Consider the following 24,023-nt stretch of genomic DNA (forward strand, 5'->3'; position numbering starts at 1 on the left):
ATTAAAAAGGCTAAATGTATCAAATGGAATGAGAAGTATGCGCGATACAAGAACAGTATCTCATTTCCATCGATCACATGGGCCTCTATGATGCATCTTTGCAGATGCATAATTGTCAACCTTATTACTTTGCAGAGTCCCTGTGATGTCATAAGATTGTGTGATAGCATAATTACAGCACCTACTTTCACTTTTAGATCATGAGTAGGCATTCGTCTTATAGTGCTTTGCTCTTTAGAGACTTAAATGTTGAGCCAGAACTTAAGTGAATCGAAGTGGGTGCGGAAAGAAGTAACTTCCGAATGTTTGCAGTAGTGGAGGGTGAAGGTCACTGCATAGAACCGTGCTCATTCTGTTTGTTGAAATGATAGCTGTTGAAGTGGATGCACTTTGCCATTTGGACAGCAGGGGGCAACTTAACACTGATAAATTGCATCAGCTGAGTACAGAAACCTACTTATACGCGTCCCTCTAGCATGGTGGAAAAAAATGTATCTGAGGGACCTCGACGCGTGAGGAATCATGGCTACAGGGGACGTCACACTAGGGATAGTATTACTGGCACGCCCCGTCGACGTCCCTTTTCGAGTTTCGAAAACACATTTTTTTAATGCTCTGCAACTTTCACTAGATGTCGGCCTATGCACAGCATGTGAATCTAAGCAGATACAAGCATCAGAAATACGATTATGGTGAGTCATGTATTATATATTTCATTATTATAATACATTACTCACCATAATCGTACCCATGGTCCTTCACGCGTCGAGGTTCCTCAGATTGGTTTTTTCCCACCATCGTATTTGACTGCATATCGCAGAATTCCTTTGTAGCTGACGCCATTACTTAGAAAAAGTTTAAAGTTAGGCTTTCTTTCTGTCCTTTCTACAACCCTACATGCAAGATCTCTGGCAATGGCTTTCGAGGACAAGACCACCCGTCGACGACGACTCCCGTCTCCACAAACTTTGTCTGCGGTCTATCCTAGGCCCCAGCGAGCCTCAGCCCTGTACAGTAGGGGGAGCGGGAGGAGGTTCATATTCCATCTCACTTAGAGAATGCATATTCCCCCCCCTATACTCACTTTTATTCCGCCAGGCTGACATTTTTATACACTATGGAAAATACTGCTTTTAAATTCTGTCCTTCCTGTAACAGGAAGTTTCCCTGGAAGTATTCACACAGAGTGTTACCGTTGCCTCCCTAGGGACCACGCCGAATAACAGTGCAAGTGTTACAAACTGTTTAGGGCAAAACTTTGAAGGACCGAAAGACTGAACGCGCTGGGCCCACCATGCCAATGCCTCTGAGACTGCCATGGGTGTCGAGGGAGCCTCCAGCGATGTCAGAGTCCTAAGTGACGCCAAGGGTGATCTGGATCCAATGGATTCCCATGTGCGAGTCTCCGACTCCAACAGGCAGGCTGGCGGTTCTATTACGGAGACGACACCCGTCGGCTCAAGCACCTCCATTGCATGCCACACCAAGCACATCCTCCTTGGCCGATAAGCCACACGCGATGTTCAAGGGAAGGTCCGAACATTCCCTGTCCTCTGGGCCATCGCAGTCGTGATCACCACATGACACGGTTTCGAAACAGACTCCAAAGTCTGTTACCGATACCGCATCCAAATCTGGGAAGTCCTCAGGTTCCAGCTAATGTGCGCAGAAAGCTGCATCAACAGCCCCTAGAAGGAGCTCTAAAATGCGCAACTTAATAAAAACACATCCCTGACACCCTACCGATGGCCAGAACGTCGAAAAACTCAAAATCCTCGACGGCCCAAGCCTCAAAACCACAAAGTTCAAAGAGTAAGGGATTATTCTACCCCTGAGGACACCCTTCCGGGGGCAATGCATCATAAACAGCCCCCTGCTCCAGAGCCTCTACCTACAGTTACACCCTCAGTGTTGCCAAGCTCCTCCCAATGGACCCCAGAACAGTTTGATACGGACAAGAGGAGAATGTCTAGTTTTGTAAATTTCTTTGATCAACACCCAGATCAACTCCCCAACCTTCAGGCCCCCCCTCAAGATGAAGCAGCTAGCAGACGCCCCGACGCCAAAAGATCCCGCCTGGACGCAACGCAGACTAATACCTCATATCAATACGTAGGTCAAGACACACATTATGACACTCAAGGCTCACAAGACCCTTGCTCATTTACAGACCCAGAAGATCAAGGGGACACAGAGGACTTGGAACGATACAGTGATAATGATGAATACATCATCCAATCCCCAGATCACACAGACTAAACTGTGGCTGATTCCCCGGTGGACGACCAGCTGCAGTACAATGACCTGCTATTAAAGGCTCCAGAACACTTTTTAAAAAAATATATTATTTTTTTTGAACAATTTTATTGATTTATTCAAAACAATATAAACCGAACATGCAGTGCATATATCAACAGCGCATTTGTACATTGCTTAATTTCAGTCACTGCTTCCCTTATCCCACCCCCCATTACGAGCGTATTCCTTCCCACACTCTGTTCTTGCATCACATGGCAGGGTCTCCCTTTCCGTGGGTTCTGTCAGATCTTGTATTGATCCAAACAATTTTGGATCAACGCTATTAATGATTTCTAGGCCATCAGGGTTCCCGCCTCCTCCTCTCCTCCTACATTGCTCGCCTCTTGCCACAACATGGTTTCTGCTTACTCTTTCCACCAAACCTCCACCTGTGGTCTGTGACATGTCTTCCTTCTCATGGCAATCCTCCTTTTTGCGAGCACGTATGCTAGGTCTTTTAATTTACTAGCATGCTTTAGTTTCTGCGATCTGGGGAACCCCCCCAGCAAGCAGGCCCAGACTGCGTCTATAATAATCATTACCCCCTTCTCCGCTAGTTTCTGTGCTACTTCACCCCAGAATCGCTCAATAACCGGGCATGACCAAAACATGTGCACCATGCCAGCCCTTTCTTCGTCGCATTTGGGACATGCTTGCTGTCCTGCATTTGAAAACCTTGATATCCTCTGGGTTGTCATATATGCCCTGTGCGTAATCTATAGTTGGATCTGTTTTAATCTTGCATTCCTTGACACCTTCTTATGGTACCCCAGGGCTCGTTCCCACATCCCGTCCTCTATCGGGGATCCTACTTCCGCTTCCCAGTCTAGCCTTAATTGCGTTAAGTCCTTCCCAACCTTAGACATCATCTCGTACAGTCTGGAGATCTCGTGCCCACCTTCCGCTATATCATATATTCTATCTATAGTAGCATCTGGTTCTTCTTCCAGTACCGTTTCAGGCCACGTTCTTCTAATTATCTGCACCATTCTGTAATACGTAATATATTGGCCTGTGTGTAACCCCATTTCTTCTCCTAGTGTCCCAAAATCTACAATGGTCCCCTCTCGCCAGATATCCCCCATAGTAATTCGCCCAACCGATTCCCAGTGGTTCCTAATTATCATCCTCAGCTGCTTATCTCCCCCTGCCAGTGCAACTAGTGGTAACTGCGGGGGAGCACGGGAATGGGTTCTCCATCATCCGGCATGCCCGGCGCCACATCTTCCAACCAAGCATCATCATCTTGGGGCGCCCTTCCATTTCTGTCTGGGGCAGCCAGATCATCTCTTTCAAGTAAAATGGAGCGCAATCATGTCCAAACAACCCAGGTTCGGGGGTCACTTCATCTGAGAGCCATTTGGCGACATACTGCAGTTGGCTCGCCACATAATGGACCTCACAATTAGGCAGTTTTATCCCCCCTTTTCATAAAAGTTCTGCAACTTCCAAAGTGCCACTCTATTTCGCGTGCCATGCCACAGGAAATCCCTACACATATTTAGTGAAAAACATCTTGGGTATCAAGTATGGTATATTCCCAAAATAGTGCAGGAGCCTGGGCAAGACCACCATCTTTAGCATTGCCCCACGTCCCATCATTGCTAGGGCCAACTTCACCCAGAATTTCATACAATTCTCGATTTTCTTAATGGCTATCTCTGTGTTGTGCTTGTGCTCCTCTTCCACTGTATGGTACACGTCCATCCCAAGATAACAAAGTACTGACCACCCATGGTATTTGTAACACCGGTAACTGTCCCACTGGAATCCCCCCTATAGCCGCCTAACGGGAAAATGCTAGATTTTTGAGGATTCACACCTATACCATACAACCCCCGCATATCTTTCCATCACTTCCCCAACTTTACCCCTGTCGGGGGGGAAATTCTCCCGGGGTCGGCTGAGCCGTCCGCGGACCTCCGGGCAGGGAGGCCCCAACTCCTCCCGTATATCCCAAAAATGAGTATGAGGCACACGCAAGAAGCAAGGTGATTCTGCTGTTTATTGAACAAACGGCAGGGATGGGTCAAGGATCGTACGCGTCCGTCCTGACACACTCTTCATCATGGGCTCGCAGGCCCGTTTTACCTTAGTATGACGCGCTACTTGCGTCACCTGGGAAAGTTAGCAAGAAACCTATCGCCACTCTGGATTGGCTCCTCGAGTGGTAGGGTTAGTATAGCATACGTATAGAGAGCATTGTTAGTGGTTGAGGGTTAGTCAGGTGGTATACTTGGGTTGTCCCTTCAAATTGATACATGAAAATTGTTACATGGAGACCCCTGAGGATTGGTCAATGTTAGTGGCGTCAGTGATAAGAGCCCCATGTTCTGATTGGTCCATACACGAGCCCCCCAGTCAGGGACCATCGCTGTTCCCAGCTCGCGGTGCACCTGTCATTTGCAACAATGTTTCACTATGGGTATGTACAGACAATGTGAGATTTATTCATGTGCTGGAAGGCCGGCTACTCCCACCGCTGCAGATGTCCTTTGAGACGCTTAATAGTATCCCAAAATAATGCATCCAACTATAATCTTCAGTCCATCTGACAGCCAAGATGGCATCCACGACCATAATATCGAAAACCAGCTGTCGTCCTTTTTCACGCCTTTACTTTCATCCATCATTTTGGAGTGCATCTGGGCCAATTGTGATACTGCTTCCGTCAGTGTACCATTGTCAGCATCGTTAGCAGGAATAAATGTGCAGCATGATTGTCCTATCTTTGCGCAAACTCCTCCTTCCATTGCTGTGAGGAGGTCCAGTACATATCTGTTCTGTAGTGCTACCATCCTCACTGCTCGTAGTTCTTCTTTTATTGCGTTGAATCCATTTACTGTAGAATTAATTGTCATCATTAGTTCCCATCTAGTTATCTGGAGCCATTTTGCGTTTGCGTAAGCCTGTAGTCCCGGATGTATTATTGAGGAGAAGAACATTGCTGCTCTGCTGAATAGTCTGTGCTCTGGCGGGATTGAAGTGAGTGCTGTTTCCGACCGTCCCCATAGGTAATTTCCTGTCAAAGGTTCTCCTTGTCTTTTCTTTCTATTCAGGACAGTGTTGTTGCCGCTGTTTTGGTTTTCTGGCTCCTTCTGGGAGTGTACAGATCTCTTCTTCCTCTTGTTTCCTTCATCCATTTTGGGAAAGTTTGCCACATTCACATGTTTCTGGGGCACCACTAGTGATGGTACATTGACGTGTACCATTGTGCATATGCCATTCCACAGAGGGGGCAGTGTGTGGTATGCCTTGTCTCCGCAGGCCCAGTAATGGTCCATCACCACTGCTGTTCCTGCTCCCCCCTCAGGAACTCCGTCACACTTGCACAGTTGGTGTTGTATCCCACGTCCACTTCTCCTTAATGTTGGTAGCATAATTTAGGCGCAGTCAGCGGCAGTATTGTTATTGGGTCTTCATCCTTCTCTATCCACGTTAGCAGGGGTACGTACTTGACCCAGGTCATCCAACATCTGTCGTTGTGTTCAGCAATATTCTTAGTATCCTCTCTCGTTATCATGTTGCTGCCAACCACTCCTATGTCCCACTTGTCACCCAGGTACACCTTCCCTGTTATTATTATCAGTGGTCTTTCCCAACATCCTTGTTTACCAGGAACGTCAGTGGCGTACCAATCACATGGTAGGTACTGTAATGTTACTTTCTTTGTTTCTCCTTTTTCAGGACCGCTTGTTATGTATCTGAATGCTTCAGCGTGCAAACTGGCCTTGTGGTAACTCAAGTAATCCTTGAGGTTGTTTTCGTACGGGTATGTGTCTCGTGTTTTCCATACCAGGTGCACTGTGTTCCCTTGAAATCTCCCTTTCGTTTGGAACAGTGCCAAATATATTATACATCGTGTTGTTTTTTCATCAATTTCCGTGGCAACGAAAGTTCGGGAAGCGCTCATGGCGTATGGGATCAATGAGCAGACGTAGCAGCTGTCTTCTGTTGTCTGCTTACCTATTTGAGTCATGTGTTGGTACCACATGTTGTTCGAGACGTGTGCTGAATCTTGTATGTAGTCGTCAATACCTTTGTTGTCTGAGTATGTGCTGCGTTTAACTCTCTTTCCCTTGTGTGGGATTTTGCTAGTACCACCTGACGTAACACCTGTTGCAGCCGGGGGTGGGGGTATGTTAGATTTGGGAACAGGCAAAATATGGATAGCACAACTGTTCTGCCATACAGAGGCAGCCAAGAACCCGGTGATCATCAAAATCCCTATCATTTTTATTACAGATGCTAATCTCACCGGCATTTTGCTCTTACCTTGCTGCAGTCCGGCAGCTAATTCTTGCGATGTTAAAGTTGCCCGCCTGAAAATTCTCAATATGCTCGTTATTAGTGTTAGTTGTTGTTTTCAAGCTCTCCCTATCAAGTAGTCGTTCAGTGCCCAGGCGAAGAGCTGTTCCCACGCCAATCTAAGTGATCTATCTCTTAGGACAGGCAAGTAAGGGAGGAGATGGGGCATCGACTGTTCTATGGCCAAGAGAAATGCTGTGTAGTAGACACGTACCCTCCTTCTTTTTAGGTACTTTGGCCTTTTTATGTGATAGACAAATTGGTGTGATAATTCTTCAGGGTAGTTATCGTCTGATGGTAGCATCTACTCCTGGGCAGTGAACTTTGTTAGTTATTTATTTTCTTAGCAGTATAATAATACACGGTACCTGCATGTGCGAGAGAAAAAGAGAACATTCAAGTGTTTACATGTGTATATGTGAAAAATAATGTCCTTCAGTTGGGTTACTGCTGCAGTGAGAGGGACGTCGATAGGCAGGGGGTTTATGGTTCAACTGGCGGAAGTCTCTTTACTCTTTGATCGTGTGACCATGGGGTGGGCGGTGTGGGAATTACCCTTCTCTATGCCAGTAGTTGTCTCTGGGGAATCTGGGGGGTGGTGGGGTAGGGAGACACTTGGGCCGTTGGCTGTGGTAGAAATCTCTTCCTCCGTCGGTGACGCTGTTGTTGTTCTTCCAATGGCCCTGTTGGTGACGCTAGGGCGGGTCTGCAGTTTGCAGATCTTTACGTCGTGTAGGTGATTCCAGGCACGTTTGTCCTGTAGCTTTACTGCTCTTGTTGATACTTCCTCTACCAGGTGGGGGCCAGTGAAACGTGGGCTGTTCCACTTCCTGTTGAAATTGCGGAGTAATACGTGGTCACCTTTAGCAATTTTGCACAGTTTTTCTTTTTCTTGTTCTCTGTCCTAGTCTTCTTGTTGATCACTCTTAGACCCGCCCCGCGTGCGCTCGAGCTGTTGAGATACAAACACTACACTAGTAATCAAAGAAGACACATATTGGTACATTTCATCACCAAGAACAGCTGCAGTGCTTACATAGTCAGTGAATGCTCTTGAGGTTGGCGTCAGAGGAAGGCGCATTTGACGTCCGGTCACCACCTCGTGAGGGGTGAGGTGGTGGTCGGAGCCTGGTCTATTCCTCAACTCAAATAGGGCTAGTGGAAGGCAATACAACCAACTCTTCTTTGTTGTTTGCTGTATTTTTGCAATTGCCTCCTTTAGTAGGCCATCCAGGCGTTCGCATATACCGTTGGCCTGTGGGTGATATGCACATGCAAATTTATGCTTGATATTCAGTAAGGATGTGATGTGCTGAAACATTTCATTGGCGAAATGCGGGCCATTGTCTGACCGCAGTACCTCGCACACTCCCCACCTGGGGAAGACTTCCCTCACTAGGAATTTAGCTGCTCTGAATGCGTCTGGGTGTGAGCAGGGTCCAGCTTCAATCCACCTGGAGAATGGGCATACTACTACGATCATATACCTATTCCCTTGACATACGTTAATCATATCAACATAGTCAATATGGATGTGTAGGAAGGGTCCCTCTGGCCGGGGTATAGTACCTTTAATCACCTTCAGTGTGTGACCAGCTGTGAACTGTTGGCATGTGAGACAATTGCTGATGAAGTTTGTCACATGGGAGTTTAACTCGGGGCAGAACTAGTCTTCCCTAATTCGTGCTGCAATGACCTCCTTCCCTGTGTGGGCTGGGTAGTGTAGTTGGCTCAGGGCGGTGTTCAATAGTGTCAGTGGCATTACCATCTTTCCAGTGTTACCCTGGCGCCATAGTGCGTCAGTTGGGGACATTGTACATCCTCTTTTTACCCATATTTGTTTTTCTGCCATTGGTGCAGCTGCTTGTAGTTCCATTATCTGTGTGGCCGGGAGATGTGTGTACCCTTCTCTTATCAACATCTCTTTAGCTATCCCCCCCTCCCTCTTCCTCTCTGACTCTGGGGGGTTCCATATCTCACCAAAATATGCAGCATACTTTGCATGTGCGTCTGCTGCTGCATTTCCTTTTGAGACATGATCTTCTCCATTAGTGTGTGCGGTGCATTTGACCAATGCTAACTCTTGGGGGTCATTTATTACTTCAATTAGTTCATCCAACAAGAGGGCATGTTGTACTGGAGTGCCGTCTGCTCTCCTAAACCCTCTTCTCCTCCATTTTGACAAACCTGAGTGGACTGTGGATGTGACATATGCACTGTCAGAATATATGGTCACTCGTTTGTCAAAGCTTTCCTTCAATGCCAAGATCAGTGCAACTAATTCTGCTGCTTGAGCAGAGTAATGCTGTGGTAATTGTACACATTTCATCGCCACACACACCGGTACCTCCGTCATTTTTACCACTGCCGCCCCAGTTCTCCTTATACCATCACTTTGGTCAATTGTTGATGACCCATCAATGAACAAGAGCTCACCTCCATCTAGTGCGTTCTCTTCAACCTTTCTAGTGCATGAGTATATTTCAGTAGTCTGCGTACAGTCGTGTACATAGTCTCCTTCCTCAATTACTTCTGCTATGAACCTTGCAGGGTTAACAGTGCTACATCTAACAATAGATAGTTCTGGTCTGGATAAAATTATCTCATAACCTGACGCCCTCTGCGTGGTCAGTGTGGACTTAGGCTTGTTCAATATAGCAAATAGTGCATGCTCTACAAACAGTGTGGTTGGGCACCCCATGGTAACTGCTGATGCTTTCTCTACCGCAAAGGCAGCTGCGGCGAGACCTTGTTCGCAGGGGAAATGTCCTAACATCACAGGATCCAGGTGGCCGCAGTAAAACGCTACTGGTTTGTAACCCATGCTTGTTTTTTGAGCCAGTACTGCTTTCATCACTGCTGAGTCGCAATGTGAGAATATGAAAAATTGTCGTTCATAATCTGGGGTGGCCAGTACCGGGGCAGTGGATATTGCATCCTTTAGTTCATCAAAAGCCTCTTTCATTTCCATTGTCCACCCAAACCTTTTCTCCCCTCTGTTAGCTTCTTTCAATCCCTCAAGTAGGGGTCTTATGTATGAGCTGTAGTCAAATACCCATGCTCTACAGTAGTTGCATAGTCCCAGGAACTGTTGTAGTTCCCTTACTGTTTGTGGCAGGGGCGTTTTTGAAATGGCTTGTGCCCTTTGTGGTGCAATCTTTCTTCCGTATTGGGATATGAGCTGACCAATGTAAAGTACCTGTTCCTGACAGTACTGTAATTTTTCCTTGTCTACCTTGTAACCCTTTTCAGCCAGTATTGTCAGCATCTTCACTGAGTCTTCTCTGCATCTCCTCTCACTGGTGCTGCAAATTATTATGTTGTCAACATATTGCAACACTGTGCTTTCCACTTCAATGTTACCTAAATCCATCTGTATTACTCTGTTGAATATTGAGGGTGACTCGCAGTACCCTTGTGGTAATCTGGTGTGTTTCCACTTTGTGTTTCTGTAAGTGAAGCTTGTCAGGTCTTGTGAGTCTTGTGAATCTGGGTGTAGGGGTATGGAGAAGAAAGCATTTTTGAGATCTATCACTGTGAATCGTGATGCCTCTGCTGGAATGCCGCACAAGATTGTGGCCGGGTTTGCTGCTATAGGGTATTCTGCTTCCACTATGTTGTTCAAAGGCCTGAGGTCCTTTATGAAGCGCCAAGACCCCCCCCCCCCTTGGCCTTGCGCACTGGGTACACAGCTGTGTTACATGGTGATTCTGATGGGGCCAATATGCCATTGTTAATAAGGGCCATTATTATTTCATATATGCCCTCATCTGCCTCTTTTGATAGTGGGTATTGTTTCACTCTGGGTAGTATTGCGCCCTTTTTCAATTTTATCCTTACTCCCCCAATGCTTTTTATACACCCCACGTCATAGGGACTGGTAGTCCATAATGATGTGGGTACTTTTGCCATATCCTCCTCGAGGAAGGGAACTGGGGTGGACGTGGGTGCCTCAAGTGCCATTGCAATTTTCTGTGCCACTTGTTTGTACGTCACTCTTAGCCATATTTCTACACTCATCATAAACACCATTTCTCCTTCTTCCTTTTCTTCCGAGAAGAGCTCCTCATCTGACACCTGGGTGAGTCTACATCCTTCTGCTAGTGCTATCACCGCCCTCCATGCTCTTCCTTCTCTGTCTTGGGCATGTACTGCGATGTAATCAGCAGTTGCTATTATACTCTCTATGTTCACCAAAATCACCTTTCCTTCTGGTTCATTTGTGGGCGTTTCAGGTCTTAACAAGTAGGCTGCTGGTCTCCTCCAAACTTTTCCTTCAATCCCTGGCATCCATGCAAATGCCATGTCTGTCCCGTATTGGAACAGTTCACCATCCACTGGCTCAGCCCTAACCACTGTCTGTCCACAGTATGCTTGCATAATTTGTCGTGCAGTGAGCATGTTAATTCCTGGGGTTGAGCAAATTATGCCGTCCTCCGTAAAGGAGATCGTCATATTCAGTCTGCTCATGATGTCTCTCCCCAGTATATTTACTGGTGAGGCCCTATGATACAAAAGTGGGACTGACATGTCATAATCCCCTATAGATAAGGGAATGTTATCAGTAAAGGGAACCAACCCTCTAGCCCCAGAGAATCCTTGGGTGTTCATGGCTTCACCTGACATCTTAAACTTACCTTCCCTTATGCAGGACCGGGTCGCCCCAGTGTCAACAAGGAATGATAATTTTTTGTCACCTATCGTTACCTCTATGCGTGGTTCCTCCGCACTATTGGGTGTTACTGACAGGATGGGACACACCAAGGCCGTCTGTGGGCTGTCCTATTGGGGGTATAATGATTGACCACTTCCTGTGTAAGGGTTGTGTCCCAAGACCGTCACCCTACCCAGTTGTGTTTGCTGTAGTTGTGTATTGGTAGACGATATGTTATTATCTTGGATTTGTGCGGGTTGTTGTACCTGCTGTGTTTGGGGTTGTTGTGCTATCGCTACCTGTTGTTGTGGTAGTGGATATACCTGTGGCTGTGGTTGTGTTACCAGTTGTTGTTGTCCATTTCCCCGTTGCAATGTCTGCTGTTGCTGGATGCCCTGCTGTTCCTCTGTGTGTCATTGTTGTCCCTGTTCACTCCATGATGGTGTGCCTGTTCTCACTCTGCAAGTGCGTGACATATGCCCTACTAATCCACAGATCCAACACACCGGTGGTTCCCTGTTCTGCCATGGGAAGTTTCCTGTGTTGTCCTGGTATACTGGTTGCCCGGTGGGGTAGTAATTTCTAAGTCCTCCCACCTGCTGTTGAGTATTATATCCGTATCCTCTCCCTCTCATTATTCCTCCCCGCCCCCTGTTGTAATTATAATACCCAGCTCCTGGTGTTGAGTATCCTCCTCCCATGTTAGTTGTATATGGCGGGAGTGGCGGCTGCTGTTGTGTTATGATCTGTGATGATTGTATTTGAGAGGGATCTTGTGCAGCCACTACTTGTGTGGGGTTTTGAGTCATTGTTGTAGGTGTGGTTATTAGTGCACCTTCCATCGTATATTTATTAGGTTTTTTCTGTACTAATTTAGCCTCTTCCGTTTTTCTATCCTCTTCCTTTTGTTTCATCTTTTCTTGCCATGTTCTGCAATGATGCACTATCGTCAGTTGTATTTCTGGCCATGTTTTTGCTTCCATCCCTACTACTTTCTTCAGTTGTTTCTGAACTACTTCTGGGAGCCCTTGTATTAGTATGTGGTAAAATATTGCTGGTGTCTTGTCCCATTGCTCTCTAGTTTCCATGCGCCACTTCTCTTGAATTTCCTGGATATGATCAACAGGATCTTCGCTGTCACGCATCTTGCGCGAGGTAATTGCTCCTATGTCTGATGTGTCCGGGTACTGTACCCTCAGTGCCTGCCATAATGCATGCCTGCAGTTTGCGAATGGTGCCCCATCGTGTGATGTGTTTGTTATTGTGACCCCGGGGAAGCCTGCTCTCTTCCAGATGTCATCCGCTGCATCCCCTAATATTGATATTAGAAGGCCCTTTACATCCCCCACTGCCAACTTCTGTCCTGCAGTGTGTTTTTCCATTTCATATATCCATTTACCAGCACCTCCACTTAATGATGGGAGTCTGCACTTTATATTTTCCTTGTCTGCATGCTTCCAGGGGACGTATTGTGGTCTAACCCCTCCCCTCTCCAGGAGTGGCATTAGGTTGTGTCCTTGTTGGCCCTTTGGGTCCCACACAATCGAATCCGTACACCCCTCCTCTTCTTCTATGTCGTCAATGGGGTCCATATAGCACGTAGCTGTTTCGCCTCCCTCTTTTCCCTTTCTTATATTTTTTTTCCTTTATTTAATATGGGCGTGTGTGTTTGTTCTCTCTGCCTTTGTCCAGGGAGGTCTCTAAGCTTCCCTGCATAGGGTGTCAGTTCGTGTGGGAAGGGCGCTAGTTTAGATGGGCACGCCGCACGTAATGAGCGTGAGGTAGTGGAGCATGTAGGATGGGATGGTGACGGTGTGGCTGCACGTGTCTGCTTTTCCACTGTTCCTTGCTCTTCCTCCTCACTTCCCTCCAGTTCTTCCTTTCTCCTGCATATCCAAGGTGATCCTCCGTTTGTCCGAGTGATGTATAGTTTATCTAAGCTTTCCCTTCCACTGTCTCTCCCTTCCCTCTCTATTCCTCCTTCTTCCTCACTGCAAAAGTCCTCCATTGATGGCAACCCCCAGTCCGTCTTGTTCCCCTTAATCGTTACTGTTTGTAAGTCTATTGAGTCTAGTCCTTCATTGCCTCCTTTGCCAATTGTTCCCCTTTGTTGTGATGTTGTTGCTACTTCTGTGTCTCTGTATATGCACTTTCTTACTTCACTCCCCCTTTCCTTTCTTCTCTCTCCCCTTCATTTTTTTCTCTCTATTTCTTTACCAATTTCTTCACTTTTCTTTATAAATTCCTCCATTGCTTTAATACTCATCTTTTCCATTATTCTTTCTTCTTCTCTTTCTTTCCCATTTCGCTCTTTCCTGTTCTAATATGCCCTCTATCATTCTTCTTTCTTCGTATTTCCTTGTCGTTTCTGATAGTAATTTTCTTCTACATATTTCCAATTTCTTTTCTTCTTCCCTCATTTTGTCACGCAGTGCTGCTCTTGATACCCTTTCTGCTTCTCTTTTTCTCCTCATTTCGTTCCCTTATTTTGTCCAGCTCATCCTTGCTTTCTTTCTTTTTTCGTGCTCTCTCTTTCCTCTTTCTCGAGCTGCTTGATCAGTGTATTCTGCTCATCCCTTAATCCTGCTAGTCGTTCTTCCAAGATCTCTTCCGTCTGTCTTAACAGCTCTTCCCCCTTTCTTTTCCCCTTTTCCCCTTTCCCGTTGCTCCTCCTGGTGTCATCCTCGTCCATCTTCCTCACTACCTCCTCCTCCTCCTCTTCTGTTAATGAACCTCGTAATTTTAATAATATCTGCGCGGCTACCCACTCATCCTGTCCTATTCCTGCGATCCGTTCCTGGCTAATCCCTCCTTCCCCTGCAGGCATTTTCGTGCAGGCAGATCCCGTCGTGCTATTCTGTTCCCTTCCTGTGTGGCTACCTGAGGCTATATATGGTGGCGGGCTGTATGGCGGGTTCGAGTACCCCTCAGCCGCCCTCAATTGAACCATGTCCTGTAGTTCTGTTAAAGGATATAACCCCCCTTCCTCCTTTTTCACCACTTTCGCTAGGGGTATATCGCTGGTCTGTTCCTTTTTTATTTCCTTTTCACTTATGTTGTTGCTCTTCTCTCCCTCTTCTCCATTCCCTGTGTTCTGTGGGCTTTCACTCTTTTTCCCCATTCTCTCCTTCCTCTTTAATCTTTTCTCCCTCTGTTGTCCCACCCATAATAAACATTCCGTTTGGTCCTGGTCGGGACCCTTGGAACATTCTCCATAAGTTAAACACCTCCACGTGGTGTGTCAACTTCTTCCCCTTGTATGTGTTATGCAGATAGGTCAATAGCGAATGTTGGGTATATGGATCGAAACTACCATTAGGTGGCCATGGTGTCGTCATTTTGTTATCCGTCCCCTGTGTCCATTCAATGCTATACTTGATCAGTTTCTCCCTATGGGGCGACAATGTTTTACATATGTGTTGTAGCGGGGTAGTGAGGGTGTTCCCCCACCCTCCCGATCCTGCCCCGTATGACATGGTAGCTCTTTACTTGCTGTCCTTCCTCTATTTGGTAGCCGTTATCTTACTGACAGTTTATAATATACAGCCTCTTACCTGGCCCCGTAAATTTGGGGACTTGTGATAATCCGATAACCAAAATTAGTAAAATATAGCATTCATGTTTGTATATTCTTTTCTTTCTTTTCCACCCTTACGGCCCCCTGCGGCCGAGGCGCACGTAGCCCCCTGCGGCTGCGTGCCCCTTATTACGTTCTTATACAGCCGCCCCACTTCTACTTGCTCCTCCTCTCTCCTTTACACTTGCCGTGGCCGGCGTTCTCCGTGCGCAGCCACGCCCCCGTTTCCTCCTTTCCCCCGGTCGATTCACTACCGTTTACCTTTGTTTCCACTTCCCTACCACAACTCTTTCCACCCACTTTCAAAAATAAAAATGCCTTGTGCTCGAGATATCCTATGAAAACCCTACTGGTGACGTCACCGATTTCTTCAAACTACTGGTAAGTTCTTCACATGTTTTTTAAAGTTCAAAATATACTTTCAATCCACCCCCGTTAACCCCACAGCTGTCTTCCTGTCACACCTGGAACAAGGTAATCAACAATATAATCGGACTGCGCACGCTGCGTCGCCTCGCGTGTGATACGCCCCTCGACAGGAGGGCTTAACCAGCCAATTATCTTCCGTATTGGGCAACCAGCTAGCTACCGCCTACAGGGAACCGTCAACTATCGAGTTTCCTGCTCGATCAATAGGGATCCTCATCTACTCATTGATCAATAATCACCAAATCGTAGGAAACCGTGCACGCACACACACCCTTACACGTGGTCGTGACCTAGGCCAATCAGTGTCTCCGAGCGGTCGCACGTGATGTTTTCGTGCTCCGCCCCCTTCTCTCCCGTAACGTAGCGGACTGCTCTCCCACTTGTCCGGCTACCATTCATTTCATTGCCAACACTAATTTGTCAAACCTTCGCCGCGCACCTGTGCAACACCTCCCACCTCCCGTATTCAATTCCTTCCCCCTCCCTCACAATTTCACATTGCTTGTTGTGCGTGGCATACTCACCAAGTGCTCTTGATGCGGGGCCTCTCGACTGCGTGCACCCCTCCAAGCGGCTCGCCACCTCCCTTCGTCTGGACCACGTCTGGACACTCGCCAACCGCGGGCGGGATACTTCTCAACCGGCTCCCGAAGGCCAATATCCGGATTGCGCTGTCCGGTCTTCACGCAGTTCCGCGATGGTCCTGTAGTCCTCAAAAGGGGGCAGCGGCAGAGGGGGCCGCGCCGCCGGGCCTCCTCGCAACGGGAGCACTCGGAAAAGATAAAAATAAAAGTAGACCTCAAACAGATCTCAGCAGTGCCTCCAACTTGTCGGGGGGAAATTCTCCCGGGGTCGGCTGAGCCGTCCGCGGACCTCCGGGCAGGGAGGCCCCAACTCCTCCCGTATATCCCAAAAATGAGTATGAGGCACACGCAAGAAGCAAGGTGATTCTGCTGTTTATTGAACAAACGGCAGGGATGGGTCAAGGATGGTACGCGTCCGTCCTGACACACACTCTTCATCATGGGCTCGCAGGCCCTTTTTACCTTAGTATGACGCGCTACTTGCGTCACCTGGGAAAGTTAGCAAGAAACCTACCGCCACTCTGGATTGGCTCCTCGAGTGGTAGGGTTAGTCTAGCATACGTATAGAGAGCATTGTTAGTGGTTGAGGGTTAGTCAGGTGGTATACTTGGGTTGTCCCTTCAAATTGATACATGAAAATTGTTACATGGAGACCCCTGAGGATTGGTCAATGTTAGTGGCGTCAGTGATAAGAGCCCCATGTTCTGATTGGTCCATACACGAGCCCCCCTTCAGGGACCATCGCTGTTCCCAGCTCGCGGTGCACCTGTCATTTGCAACAATGTTTCACTATGGGTATGTACAGACAATGTGAAATTTATTCATGTGCTGGAAGGCCGGCTACTCCCACCGCTGCAGATGTCCTTTGAGACGCTTAAAGGAGAGTTCCGGGACTTTTTTTTTATTGTCCCTACGGTTCGGCCATGTGTTTTTAAGCATAACTCGGTAGATCGTGGAAAACTTTCCTATGGACCTTACCCGACTTTTCGTCCATTAACGCACTCGAAATCAGCCGCCATTTTCTGATAATCCTATCACTTGCCGCATCGCCCTGGCTCACCTGCTTTTGCGGCACTAAATCAAATCCCCCGCCCCCGAGGCTGACATCAGCAGACGCGTACCGCCCATTTCCCAACGCCAAAGCACGTTTCGTGTCAACAATCGCTGCGCCTCAGCTAATGAAGTGTCGCCATGGAAACGGCAGGACGCCTCTTTCCTCAATAAGTATAAACACACCGTTTCACAACACACAGCAGCAGATTTTCGATTCCATTACTCTCGCTGTGTTACTTTGAGTATTCTGTGACTCGTTTCTGTGCTCTGGTCAGCTACCTTCGTTGATTGTAGCCCATGTGAACAGATACCAGTACCACCGCTATAAATTATTTTACTTTCTTTACCACACAATGGCTACAATAATGCCGTATATGTACGAGCCCGAGTACACCGATGAAGAACTACTGGAAAGGCAAGCACGCGAAAACGATGGGGATTCGGACGGCAGTTGGGAGGACCAGTCAACGGATGAAGAGCCTGGACCATGTCGCATGGACGGCGTCTCCACCTGGTGCACGTGCAATCGTTGCGAGCTAATGCCAACTGAGGAGGAGAACTGCTGCTGCCGTGAAAATTCCGGGTGCTTGGCCTACATTTCGGAAGGCGAGCCAAGTCCGCAATGCATCACCGAGCTGCCAGAGTTCAGGGAAGCCTGCCTCTCACGGACAGTGTTGAGGATGATGATGATGGTGCTTATGCACGAACTTTGCGGCACTGTTCGTCCGCGTAATCCGAGTAACGAGTAAGTATACTCTGGTTGTGATGTCAGTGATGCCACTACTATTTCATGGTCGTCTCCCACATATAAAACTACATCTACATATCATTCGAATGCATGTAAATTGGTTCCATGTTGTGCATTTTCTAGATAGAATTTTTTTCAAAGCAGAATGACATTTTTGTACCTGAATCGACAGTGATAAGAAAGTTGTCATTTTAATACAGTTTGCATCTTTCATTTTCACAGGTGGTACAGGCTGGTGGCCTATCGTTGCTTCACTTGGTGGCTTCACGGGAGGCTCGGACACCGCGTTCGGAGAGTAATACCTGCCTGTGCGGTACTTGCCATTAGACAACATTTCCCCAGCGACAGTGGACAATACCGCGGCTTTTCCCGGGATGTGCTGCAACCGCAACTTTACAATGTGTAATGTTTATTATTTATGTTCAATTGAAATTAAGATCTAAAATAAAACCCAACATATATTTTAACAATGGTTGTTTTGATTTTTTAAATGAATCTAGTGTGTCTCCATTGAATAGTCTTCCTGTGCCTTGTCTTGTCACACCACATGTCTCCGGCCAGCATCCTCCCTCACGCTGGCCGCCCACCTTCAATCCACATAACCGTTGAACCCATATGCAGCAGACATACATATGTTATTTTGCGGGTTGGCATCAAGCCTCCCGGCCTTGGCTCCTCCCCCAAAAATACTTACCACACCACTTTGTTCAGGGTCTCCAGGGTGAACTGCACCCATATATTCTCCTGGGAGGCTGAGGTATTTATAAACTCACCCCCCTGCCTTCCATGTACTAGATCCTGCAGCCTGCCTCTTACATGCAGTTAGATGGCCTCTCCTTGGTGAGGCCCTACGGCAAACGAGTCTTGTCTGCACGACCACCGCCCGCACCGGGGTACTTGCGCTGGCAAGTGGAGCTGTCAGGGAGCGATAAAGGCCAAGAGGTGCCAAAGACCATGTACACTTCAAAGTGGTCTATAGAGCATGGGTTGTTGTTCCCATGTCTACCGCCAGACCCCGTGTCTCCTGCCAAGCATCTCCCCACACGTCATTCATTCACAAACACACCCCTGTTTCGAATTCTTTATAACCCACTTCATATTTCTAATGAGAACTTCTTTGCGCTTTGCTAGTCAACCCGTGAAGGTGCTGGTTGTCTGCTCTTCGTCTCTGTGAACTTCCGTGACCACTTTGAGCAAACTCATCAGTTTGCAACCTGTGAACTGCTCCCTGTTCTACGACAAGAAACTACTCTGATCCCTGCATCTAACTGTTTGCTCGTCAAGGTAAGGCCATGTACCATACTCATTTTGCGTCCAATTTCTTTTCGTTCAAGACAGTACATGCAAGGAACTAGTCACATGTTCTGAGTTTAGTCAAATTATTTTTGTATTTTTTTTAAAGTTATTCAAATACTTATCCGCATGTGAATACCGTGTATAGTTCCAAAAACCAAAACATACCTTGCATTGAACCTTTTATGTATTTAATTTTTTAACACATTGGTATTCATAGAGAATTGTTGATCTTTACTTTTCAGAACTTTCCACAATGCCTGCCTGTTCCATTGGCGGTTGTCCTTCGAAGACCCATAATAAATCTGAAGGTACTATAATGCATGTTTTCCCTAAGACAATAGATCAGATAAGAGAATGGGTCCGATATTGCGGATATCCACCCTCTGAGCTTGAAAGTAGAGTCCTAGAAGTCTTTGCGGACAAGAGGGGTGATCGATACCGCATCTGCAGCAGGCACTTTACCTCTGACATGTACTCCACATCATTGCTAATAAAGAAGAACACACCGCGAGCGAGGCGAAAATTGCTCTCAACCGCTATTCCCACTCTATTCGTCCACATCCCTCCACTGGTGAGTCAAGTTTACGTATTTATCTCTCGGCCTTGCGGTAGTGTGTAGCATTAGCTAACAATAATTTCCCCATTTATGTATCCACTCAATATGAAGGCGGAAGATTCTCCATCCGTGTCGTTATTGCAGTCATCAGCCACTTCAAGCGCCTATCGGGTAATATTACTTGGCTATTCTGCCACTGACTTGTTTTAGGCATGTAAATCAATAGTTTTAATTTATCGTGTAATTATTTTACCTAATGGTACACCCTTGTACTCGTCCTCTAGTCTTTGTTTTCAGTTATAATTATTGTTATCCAAAATAATTCAAGTGCTGTCTTTCAGGGAGATGCTGAGGAGTCCAATGTATTGACGACTACCGTTGATGTCACTCAGATGCTCGAGGTACGTTTCAGGACAGTTCCATCGATGGAGATCATCAGATCTTGCATTCTTGTAGCGTGATTGTTACACACAATGTTTCTTTCGTTTTTAGCCATTGATATGTCCTTCTGTCGTCGCCCTCCTATGTGTCTTCTTTTTTCAATATTGTGTTCATTACTAATGAAAGTCCTATGTTTCAGGGAGTCGATGGAGCATTAGTCCAAGAAGAAGGGGGAGCGTGCAGTTACGGGTCGGCGCAACAGCTTGCAGAAGTGTGCACCGCAGTTACATCGTCCCTTGATGTTCTTATGCATTTCGAGGTATGGATACTGACAGCTCGATCAAGCGAGATCATATGACGTGATTACATCCGCTATACTTCCTTCTTTATTAACGCAAGTACTATGTTTCAGGGAGATGACGGAGCTTCTTCTACAAGAACATCACCCCTAGTAGTTGATGCAGATTTCTGGGTGGTGACACTTCCAACGATCGAGCAAATCGAATCATATTTAGATATCCATTATTTATTTTAGACAACTGATCATTTGTGCAGGTCTATTTAGATGAGCCGTTCACGCCTGCACAAACTTTCTGTTCTTTTTATCAAAATAGAAAACCATACTAATGCAATTACTGTGTTTCAGGGAGTCACTGAAGCATCATCTTCAATAATATCATCAATGGAAGTCTATGAGGAGCCCGAGGTATGGATCTTGACAGTTCCATCTAACTAGATCAACAATGCGTGAATAATTGTCGTTTGAATGTTCTACACAAAGCGTTCATTCGTGTTTTGCTATTGAGATGTACGTGGGTATTGGTCCCCAAGTACATTTTGTGTTTTCGATATTATTATACATACTAATGAAAGTTCTATGTTTCAGGGAGTCCATGGAGCGTCAGTGCGTGATGGATGTGCTTATCAGGAAAACATAGTCGTTGCAGCGCAAGAGGAAGTGGAGACATGCACACACGAGTCGGAGCAACAGCGTCCTGATGTTGAAGTTCGAGGCAAGAAAGTTTCAAAGAAAAGAAAGCAAAAGAAGGTTAGTGTCCTGGTCACTATATTATGTTGTTTTTCACTGTTAATAGTTCAATACTGTAAGTTGTGTTTAAACTGAACACCCCTTTTCCAATCTGTCCTCTAGTTGCGAGTGGGTGTACGAACTAGATCTACACAGACAGTGAAGCGAACGAGAGATGTTGCTTGTCAAACCTTTTGGCAGGGACTTGAGACTGGAGAAGCATCGTGCCAATGGGAAGAATATGAAGTGATTGACAACGGAGCTATACCACCACCAGCCATTGATAGTGAATGTCCTCCTGGTAGTTCGGATGCAGTCGGAGATCAATTCACAGAATCCACACCCGCAAAAACTAAGACGGCGAGAAAGTTGAAGAAATTGTTTTATTCACCCATCGCCGGAGAAGGAACAGATGTTGCAATGGAAGAGAATGAAGTAGACGACAATGAAACACCATCAATATCACTGAACATAGCGGAAGACGATATCAGAGATTCTACCTTTCATGTGAGTGACATGTCCTCCACGTTACAGGCCGAACCAGCTGGGATGCAGAGTGACAGTATAAGGAAAGAGGCCAAATTCATTGTATTCGATAGTTGTTTGATTGATATTATTATTCGGATTAAATGTGGGCATTTGGTAGGTGGGGAAGTATTTGGGGAGCCATTGATTAATGTGACTCGTGCAATTCGAGGCACTAACCTTAAAATACATGCCACCTGTACAAAATATCATCCTTTCACATGGTCTGCACAACCTATGCTGGGACAACTGCCAGCAGGCAATCTACTTTGTGCAGCGGCTGCACTTTTTAGTGGTTCAAGTTTTAAAAAATTAGAGTCTTTCTTTCAGTTTGTGGGAATCCATTTCATTGCGAAAACTCAGTTCTACAAATACCAAACCGATTATCTATTTCCAGCCATTAGCGAAGCTTGGAGAATGGAAAAAATGTCTATTGATAGTACATTCGCGGGCAAACGGTTCAGGCTAGCCGGTGATGGACAGTGCGACAGCCCAGGATTTTCAGCCAAGTACTGCACCTACCACTTTCAGGACATGGAAAGTAAGAAAATTGTGAGTTCGGTGGTCGTGCAGGTGTCACAAAGTACATCCTCAGTGGCCATGGAGAAAGTTGGCTTTGTAGCATCATTGCAAGAACTACAATCGCGGGGAATGGTGATCGACCTGATAGCCACGGACAGACACGTTTCAATTGCCAAGACAATGAGAGAACAGTACAAAAATATAAATCACCAATTTGACGTTTGGCATCTTGCAAAATCAATCAATAAAAAATTGTCGGCTGCAGGTAAAAAAAAAGAATTGCAAGGTATTTCACAGTGGTCCAAGTCAATCAGCAACCATCTTTGGTGGAGCTCAAAAACATGTGGAGGGTCGTTGGAAATTCTACTGGAAAAATGGCGGTCAGTAATGCCACACTGTACAAATGTTCACCGATGGAACACGAACCAACATTTCCACAATTGTGAACATGGCCATTTGTCCACAGAGGAGGCACGGAAGAAGAAGTGGTTGATTCCTTCATCACCCACTCACAAAGCCATTGAAAAGATTGTATTTGATAAAACTATAACAAAAGCTTTGAGGGGACTCACGGAATTCTGCCACACAGGAGATTTGGAGGTGTTCCACAATATGTGCCTAAAGTACAGGCCAAAACGATTGCATTTTGGCATGGAGGGCATGATAAATCGGACTCTTTTAGCGGTCTTGGCACATAACCATAATGTTGGCCGTCAACAAAGTAGGACGACCGGAACTTTAGGGACGCTTCGCTACAATAAGGCCTTCACTAAAAGAAGTAAACAATGGGTGATCAAACCAGTGTTTGAGGATATGCAATATGAGTTTATTGAGAAACTTATTGTTGACGTCCTAGATAGGCACATAAATGGAGTTGTGAACGAACCTGTGCAGGGGACAACTGCATTGCCACCCAACATTGCATCTGTTCCATGTCCACCTAAAGAAGAACTCATTGAGAAATACACATCACGGTTTAAATGATTGTAATTTGATTGTCTGTTCTCTCAAGTCTCCTCATGTCGCAGGCCCATTGAATATGTGTATCTATGTATTGTGTAAATAAAAGTGATTGCTCAGTGTACATGCAATGTGTCTCTCCACCCTTGTTCATTTGCGCATTAAATTAAACCAAACAGTAATATAAATCATTTTTCAATAAATATAGAATCTCTCCGTATTTATGGTTCTGTGTGGCTGCAAAGCACGCAGACAAAATGCAAAGATGGAGTGTAAATTTCAAGTCCTGTGAGAATGCCTTACACTGAATGTAGCTAACTTGGAATGTGTGCTCGTTCGAAGTGAAGGTCAGCTGCTTTGATTTTTTCTCGGGTGCCAGAATGGCCCACGACTCAGAATAAGGTTCTATTGTATTTTGACCTTGACAGGCCTGGACCACGTAAGAAACGATAATGAATATAATTTCAGAAACGAAAGCCATTTCATGTTCATTCATTAGAAGAAATAACGTCGGCATAGAAGGAGTGGTATTTCGGGGCTGCCCTACGCACAGACGCAATGGAAAATGCAAATATAATGTAAGTAACTCTTTAGATGAGTTTATACCGCAATTTAATTACTATACAGTTGCTTTAAAGACGGGTTAAGTTGTACTTGTTCGTTCTATGTGGCATGTTGTTTTGTACCGCACACTATCTTGGGGAGAACCGTCTACTTTTACGGAAGCACCTCAAAACCTTTGCTTCTGCTTTCTCTCTCCCTCTCCCCTGCAACAACTGGTCCACTGTCTGCGATCTCGGTCCTGGGCCCTTCCACTCTCCACCTGCACTCCCTGTCAACCCCTGCACTGAGGGACTGTCTCAGTATCCTACAGCCCCCCCTTGACGTTTAAAACCCAGTTGCACTGTCCTAGCTATGAAATAATTTACCGACCGAATATATAAAATGAATAATTTTAATAAAGATCTGATGGTGAGACTAATTTTATTGTTTGTTTTTCAAACAGGTACATCATGCATTACTGCATGTGTCACGAGTACCAGACACCGGCGGACGGCTTCTTTAACCGCCAGTTGCTTCTCCGCGTGAACAACGTTACCACCCT

At 46.2% G+C, this 24,023-nt stretch overlaps 1 protein-coding gene across 1 annotated transcript in view; it reads left to right on the top strand.

Moving 5' to 3' along the window:
• PMPCA (peptidase, mitochondrial processing subunit alpha) overlaps positions 1–24,023 on the top strand; it is a 422,362-nt gene that overhangs the window by 59,540 nt on the left and 338,799 nt on the right. The window lies entirely within an intron of this gene.

Source organism: Ambystoma mexicanum, chromosome 8 (assembly GCF_040938575.1).
Source record: "Ambystoma mexicanum isolate Mex_15411 chromosome 8, UKY_AmexF1_1, whole genome shotgun sequence".
NCBI lineage: Eukaryota > Metazoa > Chordata > Amphibia > Caudata > Ambystomatidae > Ambystoma > Ambystoma mexicanum.